Source organism: Pinus tabuliformis, chromosome 5_1, assembly GCF_031772625.1.
Source record: "Pinus tabuliformis cultivar Carrire ecotype Pingquan chromosome 5_1, CPIR1, whole genome shotgun sequence".
Classification (NCBI taxonomy): domain Eukaryota; kingdom Viridiplantae; phylum Streptophyta; class Pinopsida; order Pinales; family Pinaceae; genus Pinus; species Pinus tabuliformis.
The window spans coordinates 153,648,421-153,674,797 of record NC_142305.1 but is presented as its reverse complement, the minus strand read 5'-3'; the positions used below and the strand labels follow the sequence as shown (position 1 = coordinate 153,674,797).

Here is a 26,377-nt window from a genome sequence, read left to right as displayed (position 1 = left end):
AATTTGTTGTCAAATGACATGATGAAGATGCATTCTATCAAAAATATAAGGAACATTAGTTTTTCAATAATAAACCAATACCAATGGTAATTTCTTTTTGTTTAAAAGAACCACCAAAGCCTATTTCCCATCCTGACAGGCATACGATGTCCTTCAGATATATAAGGTTCCCAAGCTAACATAATTGACCTTCAACACCATGCAAAAGCTCTTTTGATCTAAGATGGATCACCCATGATTGTTGTAAATGAAAACACTTCTATTCAGTTACAATGGGCATCTATGAGAAATGACTATTTTGGTATAACTGGTCCTAGAAAACCTTCTAATTCGCTATTTTTCTTTCATAAAGTGTCATTTTTATGGGGAATTAATCAGGGTGAAATGGATTTTTCTTCTTACTAAACTATATCCATTCAGAATGTTTCTCTAGGATAACCAAGATGTCGTTGCCAAGCGTTGCTGCTAAACATCGTAATACTTACCTTCAGGTAATTGCTGAGAGCCAGTTATGATGAGGTACTTTTTTCAAGGAAAACTGATCTTTGACATTGATTAAGAGTTATTCCACAAATCTTTTACATAAACAAGATTCATCAACAATTGACATCATTCGGGTCATACATAAACTTGGATTGACTGTATGATACAATCCCTTTTACTTGAAATTAACATTGCATCATGAAACTTCATCAAAGACACAAGAATAACTGCTAACCGCAGCTCAACATTGACTAGCCAGTGCCCAAACAAGGGAGAAAATGAAAGAATAAAGCCATAACTGGCCTAGTCAATTTGGGATCTTCTGCAAAATCAATTAACTAGATAGCTAAACAAAGATAAATCACAGAAGTCATCATTTCCTGTTCAACATCATTACTTTCCAGTACAATATCTCTAAGGTAACATAGTACATGATAGAAAGATCTAAGATGTTTTGAAATTTAGCTCATAAATGAAAAACCCTATTGGATTGTTGAAACTCTGGGAACATCAACAGGGAACTGATCAATGCTTTGGATCCATGGGTTCTTCTCACAACTCGGATTGATAGTCCTTAGGGCCCTCCAAACAACACTGTTGCACATGAATCCGGACCCAAATGCAATTTGCCAAGTCCTGTCTCCCTTTCTTATCCTTCCCTTCGCCTCGCTATAAGCAAGCTCGTACCACAATGAGTTGCTGGATGTATTCCCAAACCGATAGAGTGTCATCCTCGATGGCTCCATGTGCCATTCCGAAAGCTGCAAATTCTTCTCCAACTCGTCCAAGACTGCCCTCCCTCCAACATGTATACAGAAATGCTCAAATGCAAGCTTGAAATCAGGAATGTACGGCTTGATCCTCATCTTCAGAAGTTTTCTTCCCACCAAATTTGCGAGGAAGAGAAGCTGCTCAGACATCGGAAGAACCAGAGGACCTAAAGTTGTTATGTTAGTCTTCAAAGCATCACCTGCAATGGCCATGAGTTATTTCGAAAGGGAAACTCCCATCTTCCCCGCTTCATCCTCCTCTTGAAAAACACACTGGAAACACTTGTCATTTTCTCCCTTGTGAGTCCTCACGGTGTGCACGAGCTTATATTTTGCCCTCCTCTTCTCTGATCTCTTGTTAGATAACAATATTGCAGCACCTCCCATCCTAAAAATACAATTTGATACCAGCTTGGATATGTTGTTACCAAAATACCAATTCAATGTTATGTTCTCCATGCTAACAACAATTCCATAGGAATTTCTATGAACTTGGAGCAAATCCTTGGCTAGATCAATAGATATCATCCTTGCACTACAACCCATTCCACCTAGATTGAAACTGACTATATTCCCCCTTAATTTGTAATGATTTACAATCATCACAGACAATGAAGGTGTGGGGTTGAAAAGGCTACAATTCACAACAAGTATGCCAATATCCTTAGGCTTAACACCGGTCTTCTCAAAAATCTCATCAAGGGCTCCAAACATGACAATCTCTGCCTCTTTTCTAGCCTCTGCCATGCATGGATTTGGGGGCACTCTCAGCACTGCCTCAGGTAAGTATGTCTCCTCTCCCAACCCTGAACGCTCAAGGATTTTCCTCTGAAAATCCAGGCTTGATTCAGAGAACATACCAGTCAAACTTGAGCAACGCATAAAAACTTCTCTAGTGCATTTTCTCTCATCATCCGGCTTATAGCATGCAAAATCTACAAGGTAAATTGGCCTCGGCCTAGTCATAAAGTACAATGTTATCACAAAGACCAACAATGTGGAACATACAATTACAGTCACTAGATTATAACGAAGATGGTGCCATAAATCAAACAGATCTTAAGGATCAAGGGTGCCCAGTTCTGCTGCGACAATGACTATAATGGGAGATAAAAATAGATACATTGCATGGCTAATCACATAGTGATAGCCCAATTTCACATACTTCAGTTTCACAGATTGGAGAAAATCTGGGAGTTTTTGACTTGTTTTGACTGATATTGCTACTTGAGCCTACTTCCTGGATTCCATTGACGCGAGATCACGCCCTTCCTCGAGCTTTTTGGGTTCCATGTCTTAAAAAACACCCAAAACCAAATCCACAAGGGAAAAAAAATTTGAGGACCCAAATCTGAAAAGAAGATAGAGATACCAAAAACCGCTGACCCAAATCAGACAAGAAAACAGAGATGAAAAAATTGCGAACCCGAATAAGAAAACAGGAAGCAGATACAAAATTTGCGAACTCGAATGAGAAAAGGGGACTGAGATCCAAAAATCTGAGAATCCAAACCAAAAATGGTCTGAATACTGCCACCCACTTCGATATACCCATAAAATTTTCAAGTGTCGCCTCAAACCTCATGGCGAGCGACTTTGTTGCAGAGTGTTTCTTGGGCAAGCGCAAGTTCGAATGAGGTGAGACAGATGGTGCTACTCATAATATACTGAATGATGTAGACATAAGCTCACCATTCACCATCCTGCACGGGCTTATCATGTGCTCAAAATCAGGGATTAATGGCACAACCATCTCAAAGTCGGGGAGGCACAACCGTCTTAAGGTCAGGAAAAGTCATGAATGCACTCGTCGGGATCTTTCCAAGCGCAATATTCTCGACTGCCTAGAATGTTCTTAACGGATAATCGCTTGGTACCTTCCAACCACAATATTCTCAACTGCTTAGAACGTTCTTCACAAATGATCTAATGGTTGAAGATTATTTCATCGTATAACAATCCATCTAACGGGTGATGCACGTGCATCTAACTTGGGATCAATTCTTTATTAGAGGAGTTAGTTTGTAAAGTGAGGATTTAATTAATTATTGTATTTTTCTATAGTTTTTAGGAGAAAATGATAATTTTTGTAATTAAGAGAAGATTCAAGAGTATTGTGGAAGGTTTGAGAAGATTATGGATTAGTTAGCTCTTATCTAGGGATAAGGGATAGGATGAGAGATTTTATGGATTATGAGAGATATTTTGGGAGTTTGTTGAGGCTCTAGAACCTATTTTGGTTCAGATCCATTTGTATAAATTGAGGTGAGCCTATGAGGCATGTAAGAGGTAGAAGTGTGTGAGTGAGTATGAGGAATGAAGAGGCCAATCATTGGGCTATGATTTCTCTTCTAAATATTTTCTTTAATTAATTATTTTGAGAGTTTATGTGTATTTTTTTATTGAATGAATCTCAGTGCATTATTGGTATTCTGAGAGAGCCAAGATAAACTAGTTGTTAGTGTGTTTATTTATCCATCAGTATGTTGATGCATTGGCTGCTCAAAAATCTGTTTATGGGGGTGATTCGAACTACTATGAACTGTGAAGTATCTTTTCTTATCAATTCCCATCCAATGGCTATTTAATTTGTAAGAGAAAAGGCATTGAGAGACTGTGAAAAGCGTGGATGGTAGATCAGAGCGTGGGGTTTCCAAGCAGACGAGGATTTCAAGAATTCAGTTTCAGCTGAGATTTTGTTTTTCCTCTGAGGTTTATTTTGAATGGTGTCTGCTATGTCTTGTACTGGAAAGTGGGTGGCTGGTAGAGTAACACTGCCACAATTTGGAGCGAATTCGTAAAAGATGATGTGAAACATCATGAGAATCGAAATAGAATGGATGGGCTTCCCACCAATTGAAAAAGGAAAACCAAGCTGCTATATGTTTTGCTAATGCCCCGTCATTTACATCTATCAGTGATCTTTTTTTTCCTTTTTTTCAGCGCTCTAGGTTGGGGGTGCCTGTTACTGGTTTGGTAGGCCAAAATCCAATGCTTTTAACACCTTCCGTTTCAGCGATAGGATTGGAAAGGCATGCTTAGGTTAAAAAAATATTTGCTCAAAAATATATATATATATATATATATACACGTGATTCAGATGAGTAGATGGCATTTATGGGAAAGGGAATTACAAATTAAAGAGAGAACCAATAAAATGAAGGAGACAACGTATTTGGCCATCGGAATCCAGTGTTGAAGGAGTTATTGACAAAAAGTCAAAGGCAAAATAATTAACAACGAATTACCTTTTATGGTGGGTTTTTTATTTTATGCTTTTACATCTTTTGAAAACCAACGTTGGATCACTTTTAAGTGATTTTATTAAGTTCATTAAAATATTTTAATGCATCATAAAGTTAGTAAAAGAAAAGGATGGGGTATGTAAAGGCATTATATGAAGATATAAGAGTGAATGTGTTAATGTGAAAGTGGGAGTTATGAAAAGTTACGAGTGATAAATGTTTTTATTAAAAATTAATGGAAATTTTAAAAGGGAAATAACATGAAATTTTTGTAATGGAGTGATAAAGTTGATTTTTGTTTGTTTTAGTAATGTTTTTTGGAGTGATAAGTGGATGAGTTGAGATTTAAAGAAATATTTGTAAAAATGGTGTATTTTTTATTGTACTCGACACCCAAGGTTCATTAAAGAGTTGATGTAAAAGTCTGGAGTCAAAAGGAAATTAAGAGTCATAAAGTCAAGTCAAAAATTTTGAGTCTCTAAATGTAATGGGTGCATGATCGTTGGAGCCCGACACCCAAAGTCTATTCATTGTAAAGGTAAATTGAAGAGTTACTATAGTTGTTGTTTGCAACAAAAAAGAGCAAATGAGTGCTCAGAAAGAAGGTTCAAGTGAAGTGAACCATTAGCCAAGTTCAGAGGAGATAACTTGGTCAAGTAATTCAGTTGCAGCTTACAGTGAAAAAGGTGAAGTTCATGACAGAAGATGCAGATTCCAGAGAAAGACCACGATAATTCCATCACAGTTGGCATTGGTGATGACGAGAAAAAGATTGTGGAATTAAAGGAGCGACTTGACATATTAATAGAGTTTTTACAAAGAAAGAGACACAGATGGGTAATAAAGATAACAGTTAAGTGACCAATTAAACAATTGATGGAAAGAAGACTGAAGCGTAAACTAAAAGTTTTGGAAGTAGAGAAACTCCAGAAAAATATATATATTTGTGAACCAGAGCAAGGATCATTGCTTGGTGACAACGATGATGAAATGAACATGGGTTTGATTCCCACAGATGACGCTACAGATTGTTTAGAAGACCTGCATGAAGAACTCAAGACAGATTCATTTGTCAAACCTCATGTTTTTAAATCTAACCATTGGTGTGTGGATGCAGGATATGTTGTTGAACAACAAATTGATACATAAATGAAGCAAGTTGCTGATGAATTGGAAAATGATGGGCCAAATGTCAACATGAGAGATATTGCAGCAAAACTAAAGTTCTTAGAAGAATGGTTGGACAATCCAAAGTCAGAGTGTGACAACAAACCTTCAAATCAAGAAATATGGCGCAATGAAAGCGTAGAGATCGACAATAAAGTTCAGCAAACAAACAATAATGTACACCAACCAGAAAATAAGTTAGATATTGAAATTGAAAATATGAAGAAGATGATGTTGAAAGAATCTCAGGAAATATTCATTGAAGAAAGAAAAAGAAAAGATGACCATAGATTACTAATTACTGAACAATTATACATCAACAAAGAGGGAGGACAACTACAACATAAAGTTTGGAAGCCTGGAAACCAGAAAAAGACAGCCACAGAACATCAACAACATAACATAATACATGATCAACGACAAACTAAAGTTTGGGATCCATGAGGAGTTTTATCATCTATTGAAAATTTATGGTCGGGAGACCATGATTTTCTTTTACCTGGGGAGTCTAATGCAGGTGCATCTAACCTGGGTCAATTCTTTATTAGAGGAGTTAACTTGTAAAGTGAGGATTTAATTAATTATTGTATTTTTCTATAGTTTTTAGGAGAAAATGATAATTCTTGTAATTAAGAGAAGATTTGAGAGTATTGTGGAAGGTTTGAGAAGATTATGGATTAGTTAGCTCTTATCTAGGGATAAGGGATAGGATGAGAGCTTTTATGGATTATGAGAGGTATTTTGGGAGTTTGTTGAGGCTCTAGAACCTATTTGGTTCAGATCCATTTATATAAATTGAGGTGAGTCTATGAGGCATGTAAGAGGTAGAATTGTGTGAGTGAGTGTGAGGAATGAAGAGGCCAATCATTGGGTCAATAGTTCTCCTGTAATTATTTTTCTTATTAATTAATTATTCTCATATTTTTATATGCATATAATTGGTGTGATCTTCAGTTTAGTTTTATGTGCGTTTGTGATGACCCTATGGTTAGGTGTTATTTACCTGCATCAACGGACCATGTTGAGACACAGTGGCATGGATGGGAGTTCATTTCAGAGGGGAACACCTTACGGCGTAAATATTATAGGGTTGAATAATTGTGAATCATTAATACATAGTGTGATAAAATAGAAAGAAAAAAATGTAGAAGTAATAATACACAAAATATTATAAATATACATTACAAAACATTACTATATAAAATACAATAAACATATAACATAGACATATTAGGAAATAGAATATAATAAATATGATGATTTAAAAGGATATACTAAAATATCATAATATTTATGAGATGATGAGAAACCATAACATGATAATAATTTTGACACAATTACAATGAAATTATAGAATTAATTTGTTTTCTAATGTAAATGACCGACATGGTTTATTATTCTAGAAAAGAGAAATAAATATATGAAAACTAGTGGGGATGTTGATGAAGGTTGGTAAAGTGTTTCAGAAATGTTGTTGTGAAGCTTTACAAAAATGATCGAGATTTATGAAGGAACAAAACAAAATACAAAGTCAAACCAAAACACAGAGATAGAGAAAAATATAACTTCAATTAATAAAATAGCAATTTGCTGAAAATTGTTTACATACATAAAAGAAAAAAACTAGCTCAGACGATGGTAGCTTATCTCTAAGAAGAGATGTGATGATTACATGTCTTATCAACTATGTTACAATGATGTTCAAAGGAATTTTTGGTATTGAGAAACAATGGAAAACCCTAAACATCCAAAAACCTAACCCTAAGAGATCACGCGCCATAAGTTTGTGGGCCCCATTGGGATTAGTTGGAATGTCAACTTCTCAGGGTTGTAATTTGTGCATATGATCTTCGTTTAGCATGCACAATACCTCGTTAGAAATATCTATCTAATGACAATAAAGTTTCCCCAAAATCCCCTGCCCGATGGGCTATGGGCTTGGTGCATTTTTCAAAAAAATGTTGTTTAGGGCCTCAAAACGGCTTCAGAAGTCCAAGGCCTGAAAAAATGCCAAAAATAAAAAGTTGTGCTAGAATTAAGGAAACTAAAAGCAAACAGTGTTGGTGGTCTAAGTGGAATAGGTGGGTGGCCACTAATATCCACTTGGATCACCACCTATATGAAAACATGTCTCGAGATGAAAAGGACATGAAGCTTCAAATCACCAACCTACAGTTGGAAGGCATGACACAAGCATGGTGGGATACTCAGTTAGAGAATACATCCTTGGTCATTGAGCTCAAAGAGATAGAAGAGACCAACCCTACTCACATCACATCTTGGAATGACTTCTACTAGGCATTAAGATCACACTTCTAGCCTCGGGATATCTCTAGAATCTCCTTGCAAAATGGTTGTAGCTCCACCAACTAGCAAATCATACATACAAGACTACATTGAGGTCTTCTTCAATTGTGCATTTAGCTACATACCTGCTATAGACATTTTTGGGCACTGCAACCCCAAGCATAAAATTTCCATAAACCAAGGGCTCCTAAGTCCCTAAAAGTGTTGTTCTAACCCCTAAAGGAACAAGGTCAACTGATTACAGCTTCTACCAGAAGTTCTCCATGACAAACTGCTCAGAACTGGTCAAAATAGGATCATTTCACCTGCTCCATAGGCAAAGTGCGTTGCATCTCACCTAAGTACACTCTGTGGGTGCATTGCATTTCAAAAAGCCCTTCTATGGGGTGTGATGGGCGAGAAGTGACAAATGGCAGTGTCAATCCGCGAGGTGGAGAGGCATGGAATCTTCCAGAAACTTCTCCTGTGACACTTGCCTCTCTGAATTCAACCAAGGATGAGTAAGAGATCATCAATATCCAAGTGGAAGCAAGAACTATCAGATGGAAGACACTAATCAAATCACAAGCTGACTCATCTCCCTTACAAATATCTATATATGGATCCCTCATCCCAGAGATCCAGAGGCTGGAAGTTTGCATCTTGTAAGGAATTTCTGTTGGTTTCTTGAGACAACATCATAGTGTTGGGTGATCTAAGCTTTGTATGAGGTGAAGAAGGGCTTACTTGCTGAGAGGATGATGCTGGGTCAGAACAACTGGTTGTAACTCCCTTGGCTCTTTCTTGATTATCAATAAAAGCTATTCAAGTTTTCCTCCATACTCTTGTGTCATTTATGTTTTATGCATTTGTATGGTCAATTTACATCTGATCCTAGATTGTTTATGACTATAGATCCATGTTCTTGTATAGTGTTATGCTACTTTGATTCTACAGGTACTCTGTGAAGCTGGGCGTACAAAGAAGCAAGTAGCAAAGGACTATCAGAAGAGAGAGGAATCGAACTAGGAGCCAAGCGCAAGATAGAGGTTGGTCTCCTCTATTCTACTCTCATCTATCTTTCATAAAGGAAAAACGAAAGTAGCTTTACTTTGTTTGTTTCTAAGGTAGCTACCACACCTTAGTGGGATAAGAAGTTCTATATAGACACTTTTCCCTGTAACAATACCTCCAATCCAAAATATGTTAAAATTAGTTCTAGTTTGTTAATGGTTTTTTGTTGAGAAGTTGAATTGTTTGGTATTTCTTCTTTCGAAAATGCCTTTCTTTAAACCTTGGCCATGGAACGTAAAGTGCCTCCTCGAATCCGATCTCCTCAACCCAAATATGGTCCATCTCCTACTAGTCCATTTCCTACTTATCCTTCTAATGGGACCCCTACCTCATCCTCCACACCTCGCAATACCCCCCGATGTACTTTCCATAAGACCGATTTTCATACTTCTACCAATTGTTGAGCACTTAGAAATATGCACGCCAACAAGAATCGTTTTACCTAGGTCGAGCAACCAAATTCCCCTCCTCCTCCTACAATTGTTTCCTTCGACAATCCTACTAAATCAGACCCTTCTCTCATCCTAATGATTGATAATGAAGGCAACACCTTTGTTACACCTCTTTGTTGGTTGTGTGTTATATTCTTTCCACGACTAGCCCTAGGCGCGAAGCCGGGGGGTTAGAATTTGAGGATCATTGGTCGAGTTCTAGGGCTCACCTCTGCTCAAGAACCAATAGGGTCGAGATGCCCAACAACGCTTTCCGTTGATGTGATTAACTTAGTATAGCCTTTCCTTCAATGGAATTCAAGGCTCAAAACCCATTGCGATTCCCATGAATAAATAGAAATCTTTGTATGCATTTAATTTCTCACAATTTAAAAGAAAATGATTCATTGTTTTCTTTGTAAATTTACCTAACTACCATCCCCTTTCGCGCTGGGGTTCTTGGTCAAAAGGGCGGGGATCACAGAGGTAAATTTTAAATGAGAATTTGATAGAAATAAAACACACAACAAAGCTTTCAGACATACACAAGATCAACTATTAATTTCCACTCTTCTCTCCCTCACCCCTCCAAGGTCTTTTAGATAACATATATATATATATATATATATATATATATATATATATATATTCTTAAGCTCCTCGAGCTATTAGCACTAGCAAGCTTCATGATGCCTTGTGTCTTCTAAGAAATGGCAAAAATGCTCATTGAGAAATAAAATAAAGCGAAAAGGACTAAAGATTCAAACATTTGTGAAAATTTATAATAAATTTGTTGTTAATACATTAAATTTATTGCTCTGATCAAATAATACCTTCTTAGCCAACACATCATAAACATTCATTTCTCCCTTATAAAAAATAGTGAGTTGAGTTATGGATTGTTGCTCTAGAGCTTTTGCTAGAACAGGGTTGCGAAAATAATGCAGAAAATAGAAAGTTAGCTTACACAACTACAAAGAATTCTGATCAAGATCGAGATGTAAATTAAGATCAAAATCTAGCACGCCAACCATTTTATTCAAGAACGATATCTAAATCTCACACTACAAAACAATTAATCATGGTTGTGATCAATCATTACTTTCTTCTATAATCTCCAATCTTCATAACTACGAGTTTGCCATTCAACTATAAAGGTACTTAAATTATTTCAACTTCAAAGTATTCCATTCACAATTACTTCCTTGCAGGGAATTCGACTGAAAATGGAACAATGGCTCTCGCCTCAGGACCTGGACCCATAGACAATTGAGATTCTTGAAATGAAATGGAGCATGATGAGTGGAGAAATGACAATCAAACCAAAATGTGAGCGATTCTAGAATTCATGCATTGAAACCTGAATGGAAATGATCTTTGATTGTGAATTGAAAATGCAACTATTGAAGTGTAAACAGAAGGAAGTGGTGAGGGACACATGTAGTGATAGTCGATGCATGAAGGAGCTAAACTGAAATGCTGACCTTTAGTTTTAGATGAAACTTCTATCCTTGACTACCACGTTTCCACGATTCTTTGCACTCCCTCTCATCGCAGTCATCAATCAAGCTATTAGGTGAAGAATATTCAGCCAACAATCGATCTTGACCCTTGATAAATAAAAAAAAATGAAATTTCCGCGATTGACATCCACTCGAGGTTGAAATATATACGCTCGGCATAATTAGAATAGTTGTCCATCTAAAATAATTATCAAAAGAAAGCATTAATGATGAAGAATTAATAGCTATAATCAAATGCACAATAGTCTATCAATAGTGAAGTTAATAATAACTAAATGTAATAGCTATTGCAGTGTAGAGTTTAACTCATTAATTATTAACTACTAATGAAAATAGTTAATCACTATAGTATTATGGGTTACTAGGTTTCCTTGTAATAACTCTAGTATTATAAAAATGTAATAGTTGCAGGAAACTATTGTTGTTGTTTAATTATTACAGTAATTAATAGTTATAATTCATTTGTTATTAATATTGTAGTGCTATCATTTTTAGCTTCAAAATTAACTCTGGAAAGCTAATTAATTATTAGCTATTCTTTATGCTTTCATTTAAATTTTTATCGTTAATGCTTTGTTTGGAGATTTTTGCCTTCATTTTCATTGTGTGGAGGCACTGCTAAAATAATTGAAATGGAAATAACCAATATAAAAATTTCAATAGCTAAAGAGTGTGCATTGGCATTAAAAAGGAGTATAGAGTTAGCAGTGGGCATGTGTGCAAAGCTTTTCATACACGTAGGTATTTGTCACCACTTTATCAAAAGTAGAAAGCGTTAATGTGGGAGAATTATTAGATATAATTAAATGCACAATAGTCTATTAATGGTAGTTAATAACAGTTAAATGTAATAGCTATTGTAGTGTCGAGTTTAATTCATTAATTATTAACTATAGTGTGAAAAAATTGTCCATGTAAAATAATTATCAAAAACACAAAGCATTAATACGAGAGAATTAATAGCTATAAATTAAATCCACAATAGTCCATTAATAGCCAAGTCAATAAGATTAAATATTATAGCTATAGTAGTGCGATGTTTAACTCATTAATTATTAATTATTAATAAAAAAGTTAATAGCTATAGTATTATAAAAGTTGTTCATGTAAAATAATTATCAAAATAAAGCATTAATGAAGGAGAATTAATATCTATAATTAAATGCATAATAGTTTAATGTAATAGCTATTGCATCGCAGAGTTTAACTCATTAATTATTAACTATTAATTAAAGTGCGAACATTTTTGTTTAATAGTAATATTTTTGTTTTAGTTGTGCGGAAAATTTATCTCTGTTAAATAATTATCGTAATATTTTTGTTTTAGTTGTGCGGAAAATTTATCTCTGTTAAATAATTATCAAAAGCAGAAAGCATTAACTGTGAGTACGAAGTTTAACTCATTAATTATTAACTATTAATAAAAAAATACAACTATAGTATCATAAAAGTTGTCCATATAAAATAATTATCAAAAGAGTATTAATGATAATGAATTAATAGCTATAATTAAATGCACAATAGTATATTAATAGTCAAGTTAATAATAGTTAAATGTAATAGCTATTATAGTGTGGAGTTTAACTCATTAATTATTAACTATTAATGAAAATAGTTAATCGCTATAGTATTATAGGTTAATAAGTTTCCTTGTAATAACTATAGTATTATAAAAATGTAATAGTTTCAAGAAACTATTGTTGTTGTTTAATTATTACAGTTATTAATAGTTATAGTTCATTTTGTTATTACTATTGTGTTGCTATCATTTATAGTTTCATAATTAACTCCAGAGAGTTATTTAATTAATAGATATTAGTTACTCTTTATGCTTTCATTTATACTTTTATGGTTAATGCTTTCTGCATAGTTTTTTGCTTTCGTTTTCATTGTACAGAGACACTACTAAAATTATTGAAATCAAAATAACCAATTTAAAAATTCAAGCATGCCAAGCATAGGCATTTGTCTACAAAGTGAAAGCTTTCCGCACAAAAATATTTATACAGTGAAAGCTTTCGCACAAAAGTATTTATAAAGTGAAAGATTTCCTCACAAATCTCTTCACACAAGCTTCTCCACAAAAGCTTCAATAATAGTTTAATTGGCATGAAATGTTCTATGAAATTTTCAATGAGGGATATTATTTTGGCAATTGCGATAGTCTAAGATATCGTTTGGAGTAGTAGTACACAGAAGTTGATTGTGCGGATAAATATGTTTTCTCCCACTCACACACAACCATTCACTCATGTTGTGCAATCAAGTTTTAATAATTTGAATAAATAGTTTAAAGTTGGATTGAGTTACAATTACGTTTTTTAATAATTTCAATATAGAGTTTTATTTATGTTTTCGAAATTAAAAACCAATTAAGTTTTTAATAATTTGAATATATAGTTTTATTCATATTTTCGAAATTAAAAAACAACATAAAGGAACGATTTTTCACCTCCAGTATAGGCATAATAAAAGATAAGATATTGTTTGTAGTAATATTGCGGAGAAATGTGTTTTCTCTGCACTCCCACACAATCATGCACTTGTTATGCAATTAAATTTTTATTAATTTGAATATATATTTTAAAGCTAGATTGAGTTACAATTTTTTTTAATAGTTTGAATATATAGTTTTATTTCAGTTTTCAAAATTAAAAAATAATTTTTTTTTTAGTAATTTGAATATATACTTTTATTTATATTTTCGAAATTAAAAAACAATTACAATTTTAATAATTTGAATATATAGTTGTCCGCATGGGGTAGCTCAAGTGGCAATGGCCATGGAAATGAAGTCTCACCGAACCGGAAGTCTTGGGTTCAAATTTTGGGCTACCCTTCCCCCGTAGCGAGCAATTAAATTTTTAATATTTTGAATATGTAATTTTTAATTGTAATGTGTAAGGAGTTACTGTGTAGAATATTTGCGTTCCAAATTAATAGCTTTTTGGAGGCTTGCAGAGACGCAACTTCTGCAACTTTGTGCAGAGAATTGTAATGTGTATGAAGTCAATTAGCTTTTCTACCCCACACCCCCTCTTGCCCCATGTAAGGGACCTATTTTGTGCAGAGAATTGTAATGCGTATGAAGTCAATGTAGCTTTTCTCCCCCCACACCCCCTCTTGCCCAATGTAGCTTTTCTCCCCCCACACCCCCTCTTGCCCCATGTAAGGGACCTATAACATTGGGAAGAACAATAGTTGTGTCAAGAATAACATAACAATCTCAGTGTCAGAGAACTCACTAATGGGCTGACCACTCAGAAAATTAGTTTTGTTTTTTTGTTTTTGTTTTTTTTTTTTTAAATGAATTGTTAGGGACTGATAAATAGCGAAAATAAAACACTCTCCACCAAGGGAATTATGCTCCATTAAAGCCCGTCAATCGAAAATTAGAAATAAGAATTCCAGAAAATTGTAAAATTAATTTTGAATTTATAGGAAAATAGAAATATTGAGCATTTTCATGAAACTTTGGTTAAAAATGCATTCCTGAATGCTATAATCCTTAATCCTTAACGAGGCAAGATTAATAAATACAACTTTGTTAAAAAAGAAGTAATAAATAAGGTAAAAATAAGTTTAAATTTGCAAAATATTTTTATTATTCGTACTTTTTTTACATAACCAACCTATTCATCATGTTGGAGAAAGGGGCATTGAAGGGGTATTGAGAGAGACATGCTAATGTTAATTATTTGATGAATTTCAATATTACTAATAAAAATAAATAAATATGTAGGTAATAACAAAAAAACAAATTTTTAAAGATATTATGTAAATTATTGTTATTAATTTTTTAGAAAGGATCTATAACATTTTATATTGGAAAATTGTGAATTACTTATACATAAAGTTTAATAAACACAAAAAAATTGTAGAAAAAATAATATAGAGAATATAATAAACATGTAACATTTAAATATTTTGAAATAGAATATAATAAAATGATTTAAAAGAATATACTAAAATATGATAATATCTCTAAGATGATGTGAACCATAATTTGGTAATAATTTCCAGACAATTATAATCAAATGAGTAACATAGTATAGTTTTGTTTGTTTTTTGTTTTTCTTAGTTTAATGATAACTATGGTTTATTATTATAAACGATTAGAAATAGATATATCATAACTAGTAAGGATGTTGATGGTTAAAGTCTGGGTAAAGTGTCTAAAAATTGTTGTTGTGGAGTTTAAAGGGAGAAAAGGCCAAGGACATCTTATGGTTTTGTTGTGCATAAACATGAGTAGATGATTAACATTGTTGTTCATTAAATCAAGCACAAATTTTAGTGGAATCTAAATCTTAATTAACTAAGAAGAACAAAAGGTAGATTACCTTAATCCACCCATTATTGGAATTATGAACTATACTTATAAATTCATTTATAACATGCTACCACATGGTCCCTATTGAGCCCCATGGCATTTCCATATTAAGACAATGTAGGGTCCACTGAGTCCTCATTCCATGGAATATTGAGTTACTCTATAGTTACATATGGTCTATGTACATTCTAACCTTTCCACTTTGTGACAACTCTTGCCACCCCCCGAGCCTTGGATTCCCGAATTCAAATGCGTGTGAGAGTAATTCGATGTAAGTCCCACTAAATGATATCCAACCCAGTGATATCTAACCCTAGATAAAATGTGGGAATTTGCAATATATGTGTGTGCCCTCGCCACACCTGGGTCCTTAGATCTTAGATGTGAATAATGCTTGAAAAGAGAAATTCAACATGGATGAAATCCAGGTCTTTACATATGTGTGCACCCACACCCTCCTTCAGATCCCCAGATCCCAGACACTAACAATGCTTGAAAGAGAATTGGCATGGATGAAATTCTAGCCTTCACATATGTGTGTGCCCACGCTAACCCTTGGAGTTGGATTCCTAGATCCCAAATGTGAACATCAATTGAAAGAGAAATTTGGCATGGATTAAATCTAGACTTTGCATATGTGTGCACCCACACCCACCTTTGGATCCCTTGATCTCGGATCTAAGTCTTGTGTATCGAATTCGACATACGACCCACCAAATGATATTTGGCCTCAGATGAAATCTGACTCTGATGTAATTTGGCATCCACACATTAGTATTAGCCTTTACAATCATCATATCCTTAGATTCTTAGATTTTTAGGCGCGCTAAGGAAAAATGAAAATAAGGGAAATTTGGGGAATTTCATAAGGCAAGAGGGCAACTGCCCGAACACCAAATTTCCTAAGATGGATAGCCTAAGGTTGAACCTTGACCCTTAATAGATAACACAAGTCTTCAATCCACTCATGCAAGTCTGCAACCCACTCTTGAGAGGTTTATCATGCATTTCTTAACATTGTGATTTTTCTGAGTAATTAATTGGAGTTATGATCCAAACAACAACAACGAAGAATATTCTAGAGTTTCACAACTTACAACATATTTCACAAGGTAACAACCCACCAACATAGCCATGTAAACACTCAGATCACAGCATACAAATAGCCTATAAATCATGAATATGGTAGTAACTCTGTGGTTCTACTAATCATTGAAATCAAAATATCCAAGATAGTTAGCAATGAGTGCAACAACAACCTCTAAGTACTCACACATGGATATACTAGATTATATTAAAACTCATTAACTAAACAAGGCTATCATAACCTTTGATCCAATTATGCACAACTTTATACCTATCTGAATATATTGAAATGGTTGGAAACTAAAGGAGGGACTTCAACACCCCACCCAACCATAGGCTAGTTGCATTGCAATCTCTCTTGCAGTTGACCACCACCAAGCCAAATCTATAGCCTAAGGGGATGCTTACACAAGGGAGTCACACCAAAGGCTTGGTGAAACGGTTAGGAGATTGAGTAAACTTTCCAAGTGGTTTACCAACTTCTCTCTAGTAGAAGCACCATAGTGACTCACTTATTCTCTGAGTTCAATCACATAGCTTCACCCAAAGTCCAAATAGGTTATTGCTCAATTCTATGAGATTGAATCCATTGTGTAGGTGGTTTAAAAACTATCATATCATGGAAAGAAGTACAAGAGTCTATAGTAAACTATATAGGTGGTTTCACAACTCTTTCAACAAGCACCACAATGGCTCAAATTACCCTATCAAGTGGTTCATCCACCAAACATCAAGCACCAAGTGGTTTAACATAAATTCAACAAGCACTAAGTCGTTCAATCATCCATAGAGCCTCCCATTATCCATTTAGTCTTAGTCACACAATCCAGGGCCTCTATACAAGAAAGTCTAGGGAATCACACCCTTGGCTTCTGAACACTAGCTCAATGATATTCCAATCTAGTTTAGTGTTAGGTCCCTATACTACTAGTGTAACCCCTTATTGCTATTAGTGCAACCCCCTTATTATATTGTTGTGCCCATGTAGTCCCCATATTGTTATTATTGTGCCCCATAGAATTCCACTATTGTTATTGTTGTGCCCTTACAATATTATTGTTATGCCGGCTTTGATTGTATTATGACTCCTTAGACTCCTATATATAGAAAGGAGGTCTTGTCATTTGTATTGTCCAATAATTGTTCATTTGTGTAATGTAAAGGAGGTTTCCCCCTTGAAGAGGCTGATTTTGAAGTCGTTTACCTATCTTTTCTATCTTTTTATGAGTTGGTTTCATAACATTTGGTATCAAAGCTTTAAATTCTAAGGTTTCACTGCTCCAAACATGTCATCATGGAATTTTCGCTATAACGTTTTTCGCTAAGAAGTTGGAGAAGCTAAAAAAAAACCCATTTGAGCCGAAATCTTTCTGAACCTCGGGTTTGAATTTCAGATCTTGTCTCACTATATTTTCGAAGATATGATCTGAGGCGGTTATGGCTTTTGCAAGCTCCAGAATTTCATCTTAAACGGGTCATCGTGGATATAATTGTTTTTATACGAAGGATTAGACTCTAAAATTAAAACCCATTTGAGTTGAAATCTGGGTGAAGCTCGGGCCCTAATTTCAGATCTTGTTTCGCTATATTTCAGAGATAAGTTCCAAGACATTTAGGGTTTCTGCAGGCTCCCGAAATACGTCCCAAACATGTGACCTTGGAAAAATCGTCATAACTGTCTCTCTGAGCATCATATTGAAATTTCATAAGTGACAGAAAGAGGATAGACTGTACTTTTCTATGTATTGTTTTAAGATTCAAAGGTTGAAACAGTGACACGTGGCGATTCGTACAAGTTTTCTCTACTGAAAAAAATATATATAATCAAGTCATCTTGTGATATTTGGCATAACTCTTTCTTGGAGAATCCAATTTCAATCAAACTGGTGGCATTGGAAAGAGGACGCAGAGGGCTACTACAAATCACAATTTAATACCTTGGAGATCCAAAATTTTAGAGATACAATAGATTCAAGATCGAGCTGCTAAAAGCAAGAAAAAGAATGACTAGAATAAAGAAAATGGAAACACCTAGTAAGCCAAATTGGATGGAGGAATTGAAGAATGAGATCGAAGCTAAGATAAATAGTTTTATATGTGACATGGAAGATAATATCGATGGTAGGGAAGCATATTTGAAGAAATTTATGGAATATTTGAAGAAATACATGGAAGGTTTGAAGGAAGGTGGGACAAAACTGCTACAAGAAAGGCCTCCTAGTGATGAAAAGGTAGTAGAGGAAACTAATGATGAGAAAAAAATAAATGTTAATCATGATTTAATAGAATTTAACATTGGATTGAAGGCCCACCATATTCCAAAGATCGATATGAGGAAATTTGATGGCAAGGATCCCATAACATAGATACTACAGATGGAGAAATATTTTGATCTACATGATGTGCAACTGTTACAAAAGGTATGTATTGCATCTTTATATTTAGAACCGAATCAATTTTTATGGTATAAAGAGATTTGTTCTCATAAACCACTCGTAACTTGGTCAATTTTCACGGAGGAAATGATAGTAAATTATGAGGATACAAAGAGCAACACCTTCTTTAGTCAATTGATAAATCTCAAACAAAAGGGTTCAATGGGAGAGCACATTGAGGACTTCAAAAAATTGAATATAAGGGTAAATGATATTTCAGAGAAGCAGAGGATTGATGTCTTCATAGGGACTTTAAATGATAACATTCAACATGAAGTTTGTCTTTGGGAACTTGATTCATTGGAGAAGGCATTCAGGCTGGAAAAAAAAATTGAAAGCAAAATTATGGCAACAAGAAATCCTACCACTCACAATTACAAAGATGGAAGTGTTGTTGCTCCTAGCCTTCCACAACCTACAAGGTTGACACCACAACAATTGGAATAAAAAGGAGAAAACAACCTTTGTTATAGTTTTGATAGAAAATACACTAAAGGTCATAAGTGTGCTGAGAATAAATTATTTTACATTGATTGTGAAGAAGAGGAAGAAAAGGATCAAGAAATGTCAAAAGAAGAGGATATACACTAGGAACAAACCCCATAGAAAGAAGAAATGAATCTGACCAGATCTTGTAATGCATTGGTAGGAATTACCACTCCTCAAACTCTCAAGATAGAAGGACATATTAAGAAGGAAAAGGATAACCTCACTTTCGCATAGAATCAAATGAAACAACAAGCAAATCAACATTGCAGCGAAAGAAGTTTTGATATAGGCGACTGGGTATTTTTACGAATACAACCATACAAACAAATGTCCCTCAAGCAAGCTAAGAAGGATAATAAATTATCACCAAAGTACTATGGTCCTTACAAGGTGCTGCAAAAGATTGGTACTATGGCATACAAATTGGAGCTTCCTGCATCTTCCCGAGTGCCCCCAGTTTTCCATGTTTCATGCTTAAAGAAGGTTATAGGTAACAAGATCCGAGTTCAAACAATATTATCGGAACTTGACGAGGAAAGAAAAATCATACTGGAACCTGAAGCAGTCACGGAAAAAAGAACCTAACAAGTACAAAATCGATCAATTTCAGAGTATCTCATCAAGTGGAAGAACTTACCCGTTGAATATTCCGCATGGGAGGAAGAGAATTTTATATAGAAGCATTCAAAACTACTCTAGCGTTGAGGACAACACCTTTTGAAGGATATGGGCATGTTAGGTCCCTATACTACTTGTGTAACCCCTTATTGTTATTAGTGCAACCCCCTTATTATATTGTTGTGCCCATGTAGTCCCCATATTGTTATTATTGTGCCCCATAGAAGCCCACTATTGTTATTGTTGTGCCCTTACACTATTATTGTTATGTTGGTTATGATTATATTATGCCCCCTTAGACTCTTATATATAGAAAAGAGGTCTTGTCATTTGTATCATCCAAGAATTTTTCATTTGTGTAATGTAAAGGAGTTTCCCCCCTCAAAGAGGCTGATTTTGAATTCATTTACCTATTTTTTCTATCTTTTTGTGAGCTGGTTTCATAACCTTTAGTCTTTCAACTAGTCTTCCAATTTATCCTTTCTTTCCTTCTCTACAAAGCTTTTATTAGGTCACTTCTTTGTGACCACTCTTCTTCCTACATATGTATATAGGCTTCTCCCCACCCATGTTTTTTTCTCTGCATATACTTTTATGTTGTGTCATCTTCCTCCTATTCCCACATTGAGCCTTCCCTCTTCTTCCCATAGGAAACCTCTCTGTTGTCTCAATCCACGAGGAGGGGACATGGAAGGATATTGTCCTCCATCATTGCAACACACTCTAAAACTTCAAATCTTATCAACATAGGACAATCTGTGGTTAGGGTTATAGTTAAGGGGATTTAAATGATGTTAATATGGGCCTCCTCATGGCATACCACAAGCAACCTCCTTAGAGCAATGGATTTGTGTGTCCCTCCCTTTATTTAGCCACCAATTTATTTTCACATAAATTTACATATGTCCAAAATGCATACAATGTTATTTATATATATGGGTTGGATAAAAAGGGTTATTACAGACCCCACCCCCTTAAGGGAACATTATGCTCGATGTTCTATAAATAAGAAACAAAAATTACAAATATTGAGCTTTATATTTACAACTCTTACATTCATTTATACAATAAATAAAATGGGTAGAGTACCCTCATTTGAACTTCCATTTCCCATGTTGCTTCATCTATTCCAAAGTGCTTCCATTGCATCTTGACCTACTTTATTACTCTATGGCTAATGTATGAAATACATTATAAACATGTCTTTTATGATTCTATTCACCCTTTTAGCTTTACCATCTATTTGAGGGTGATATGTTGTGCTAAATTCTAGGCTGCGTCCTAAAGCCAACAAGCGATGCTTTCAAATATTTGATGTGAACTTGGCATCCCAATCTGAAATGATATTCTTTGGTATGCCATGTAATCTAAATACTTCTTTCGTAAAAGTATGAGCTATATCAATAACTTTTTGGGTGGAATTGACAGTTATAAAGTGAGTTTCCTTGCTTGATTTGTCCAGTACCACCATAATGGCATCATGTTCTTTGGATGTCTACAACAATCCAATGATGAATTTTATAGATATGAGTTCCCATTTCCACTCAGGTATTGGGATTGGTTGCAATAATCCTATTGGGTGCCTGCATTCTACTTAGGCTTGTTGGCATTCTAGGAACCTGGCAATATACTTAACAATTACCTTCTTCATTCCAGGCCAACAATATGATTTCTTTATTGTTGTTATCATTTTTTGATAACCAAGATGACCAGAGTACGGTATTTTATGAAACTTGTTCATTATGAGCTTCTACAAGTCGGTCACACAATGTACATATCATTTATCTTTAAACAGTGCCATACTATCATCGATGAGCTTGTAATCCTTAATTTTATTCCCTCTGATTCTTGTTGTAAGAATTCCTTCACATAATAAAACATTTCATCGTGTACCAATTCCTCTTTGATCATTTCTCTAATGTTAACTCCACACGTGCTCGTGGCTACCAAGTGAGCTACTTGTAGACTTCTACTAAGTGCATCTACCACTTTATTCTCCTTACCCTTGATATGTTTGATCTCAAAGTCAAGTTCACTAATTAGAGCTAACCATCTGGCCCATCTTGCATTTAGTTTGGGTTGATCAAATAAGTATTTGAGCCCTCAATGATCTGACATCAACACAAACTTTCTCCCAAGCGAGCAGTGTCTCCACATTTTTAGTAATGCACAAATGTTGCGCGTTCCAGGTCATGGGTTACATAGTTATTATCATGTTGATTTATTTTCCTCAATTCATAATAAATTATGTCCCTCTTACATCAGGAACCCACCTAGTCCTTCCTTACAGGAATCTGTGCAAAGAAAGAAGTCCTTTCAGGGGCTTGTTATCCTCAAAATATGTGCACATGTGAACAATTTCTTGAGCTATTCAAAACTAGTTGTGCACTTTGATCTACATTGGAATTTGACTCCTTTCCTATGCAATGCTATGATTGGATGCCAAAATTTTGAAAAATCCTGAATGAAGCAACATTAATATCCAACCAATCCCATGAAATATCTAATTTTTACGACATTATGGGGAGAGAGCCACTCCATGATGGCTTCTTCTCGGGATCCACAGCCACTCTTTCCTTGGAAATGACATGTCCAAATTATTGAAATTGTGATTGGAATAAATCACATTTTCTAAGCTTGGAATAGAGTTTGTGCTCTCTAAACAATTGCAATACTGCTTTCAAATGCTCTTCATGCTCTTCTCTAGTTTTCGTGTAAACCAAGATGTCATCAGAAAAAGCCAATACAAACTTCTCCAAATATGGGATAACTTCATTGTTCATCATACAAATTAATGTGGCAAGGAAATCTGTGAGCCCAAATGGCACCACCACAAAATCATATATCCATATTTTATCTTGAAGGTTGTCTTGTGGATGTATTTGTCCTTAATTCAAACCTGGTGATAACCAAATCTCAAATCTATTTTTGAGAACACTGCAAAGCCTCTCAAGTAATAAACCAAGTCATAAATTCTAGGCAATGAGTACTTGTTCTTCATTGTAGCTTCATTTAGCTATTGGTAACAATTCATAACCTCAACGTGTCATCTTTCTTCTTTAAAAATAGCATTGGGGATCCCCAAGGCTATGTATGAATGAGGGGAAATCATTACTATTTGGGGTGGATGGAGAGGAAGATAAGAGAAAGGAGATTTCAAAGTTGTTTGGTTTTAATTGTATTTGCATTGATAAGGGTTTTTCTTATTTGAGTTTTATTCTGAAACCTATAGGATACTGTAATTTGGATTGGGAATGGATGATTGGTAGATTTTAGAAGACACTTGGGAGTTAGAAACATAGATGGCTTTCGATGGGAGGAAGAATAGTTATGATGGAATCTATTTTACAAAACTTGTCAGTTTTCTAGATGCATCTGTTCCTTTTTCCAAGGGAGATCATTCATATGATTGATGTTATTATGGGATGCTTCTTGTGGGAAGGGACACATAATAATAGGAAATTCCATCTGCTCAACTGGACAGACGTAGCTCGGCCTATTGAAGATGGTGGTTGGGGTATTATAGATACCGTCATTTAATTGGGCTCTGATCATAAAAAACATTTGGAGAGCGTTTTTAGGTAATGGACTTTGGACTATTGTTATAAAAGATAAATATATGTACGGACTGGATTTTTCTACTTGGATAGGTAGAGGAGCGAGGAAAAAATCTAACACTTCTTATATTTGAATAAGTATGTTACATAATCTTAATTGGATATCGGGATTTATTAGATGGGAGGCCCGTGATGGTTCAAGGATTCATATCGGTCTAGATTCTATTAAAGGGATGATTGGGAATCACTCCCTATCAGAACAATTTCTTAACATCATTCATAGGAAATGAGTCTGTTTATTGAGACAGATTTATTAGACAAGGGGTCAGAGCATTGATCGACAACGATGGATCAGGGACATAGATTTTGGACCATATGACACAATTGTAGAAGAATGGGAGAGGTATATTATAATTATTAGAAGCACAGTGTAAGATCCCAAATAGTTAAATTTCCAATAGATCTGGCACACTTGTCTTTGCTAATGAAAATGCTTTCAATAAAAAATAATGAACACCAAAGGGATTTGAAAATACAGCCTCTTATTTATATTAATAACTGAAAACAAGACACATGCTCATACAAGACATATTGAGGCCCCTACCAATAGCATGTATGACTGCTCAACAATGACTACTCTAAGACACTGAAGGTCACTTGTGAATCTTGGATGGATCCACCACACAAATGTCGCCGCAGGGTCTTCATCCCGGGATCAACCTAGAACTAGCCATGCAAAGTTCTAAAGAAAACACAATAAGATAGACAAACTCCCCATGATCCCATGGTCAGGCTCCTATCCCCTTTTATAGGCTTGATGGACTCTCTATAAATTTTATTTTATTGTTTTTCCTCGAAAAATGAAGGAAAATACCATGGGTCAATTCCATGGGAAAATATCATGGGGAATGGAATATTTTGTCCACTTTGACCATATCAAGAAAAGGGAATATTACAAATCCTCCTGCCCAAATATTGCTTGCCCTAAAGCAATCCAATTCTATCCACAATAGAAGCATATGTATATTGATATCGGGATCCCATACAAATTAGTGTGCTATCCCATGCCTCCATGCTAAATGGTCCTGAATGGATATCAGGATCCCAAATAATCCTCCAACCAATCCTACCCTCAATAGATCCACCTGGATCCTAATGCCACCTAAGTCATGGGACCTGTGGATTATGATACCGCCTCAACCCTCCATCACTTCATGTGCCTAAGGGCCTCTACTATGATATGCCCTTGGCTAAGAGTATCCTCCTAAGAATCATCCCATCAATAGAGTACCAACTCATAATCTCTTACCAATCCATGTTTTTTATAGGTCAATTTGGGTACATCAACCCCGACTTCTGGATCAATATTATTAGGGTTTATCCATCCCTAATTTAGTTGTTTTCATTCCCAAATGAAGTCAACCTACATCATGCTTGCCTCCCAAGAGTTTCCATGACACCATTCACCCAAAAAGTGCCCCTAAGGATATCAGCACAGACAACCTTCTATCAAGCTGCATTGCAATGTGGAAACTGCACTGACTAGGTGCACTGCAGTGCACTCAGCCTTTGTTTCACTTGCACTGAGCAAGTTTAAACTAATTGTTTAAATGAATCCATTAGATTTCTCATCAAATGGATTCTTCTGGAAGTTTCCAAGTTGGTTGAGCTCGCATTTGGATGAGGAAGAAGATTAATGAACCTCAATCCATTATCCCTTCCTCCATGGAACCACCTCCCAAATTTGGCAGAGCATTCATGGGGGCCATTAATGGCTTAACCTCCTCCATTCAGCTATAAATTGATCAAGCATTCAAATTCTGGTCTAGGTTGGAATTTCTTGAGCTAAGGAGATGTTGTTTGAATGATATTAGTGCGAGTATTGTAATGATGTCGAAATGTTGCTTCATGAGGAGAGAAGGGATTGAACTAGAAGGAGGACACTGAATCGAGCATGAACATTCATGGGTTGTAATCTTTCCTTTTATCAATAAATAATTCAAATCTTTTTCCATTCATGTTCTTATATGTATATCGTATTCTGGATTCTATGATATGTTTAATTAACAGGTCTTTATTGTATGCTTTGATGAGTTTCTGTCTCGGCTTGTGTGCAAGTACCTTCCAAGCGAGTTAAGTACGGAAAGGAGTGGCGGAATCGGTCAAAGGAGAGAGGGAGCAAGCGAAAGCTACAGGTTGGTTTCTCTTCCTGCTTCTCTTATCTGTTGATTATAGAAAAGGTAGTGAATTACTTTGTCTGTTGTTTCTAGACTAGCTACTAAGTCTAGAGGGTTAGGCGTTTGTAAAAAACACTAAATTTTCCCAAAACAAATTGGCGACTCCACTGGGGAGATTTTAACCCTTTTAGTAGCTTATCATCCTCTTAAGACATTTCTACATACTATACTTGTGGTCGTTGATTGAATTTCAGTCTTCTTTCATTGAAAATTGAGTCGAAACTGTGTCAAAATTGCCTTCAGAATGGCTTACTATCACCAACACAGTCCAATGAAGGACACAGTGCATTGCAGTACAATTCCCGCATAGATCCAGTGCCATTCAGCGCACTGTCTCTAACTGCTGCTTGCATTGATCCCTTGAGGGTCAGTTTCTCATCTAAGAACTGAAAGTATTTTCCAATTTTCTCTTGTTTGAATGAGTTGCTGAATGTCAATGATGTTTTGTCTCTAAAAACAGTTTTTACCTCCTTATTCGACCTGATTTAGACTGGATTGTTGGATGTTTTTTATGTATTTGTTTTATCATTTTCAATCCACTATCGAAAGGTAGTTTTGATCGATTGTTTTGTCGATAGAAAGGTGTCGTAAAATCGTCATTTTCTTCGAAAATGAAGTGTCGTGAAGTCTTCCTTCATAAATA

At 35.2% G+C, this 26,377-nt stretch overlaps 1 pseudogene; it reads right to left on the bottom strand.

Annotated features, from left to right (window-relative positions):
* Window positions 1–893: 893 nt before the first annotated feature.
* On the bottom strand, window positions 894–2,546 carry LOC149163886 (3-ketoacyl-CoA synthase 11 pseudogene; annotated as a pseudogene).
* Window positions 2,547–26,377: the final 23,831 nt, after the last annotated feature.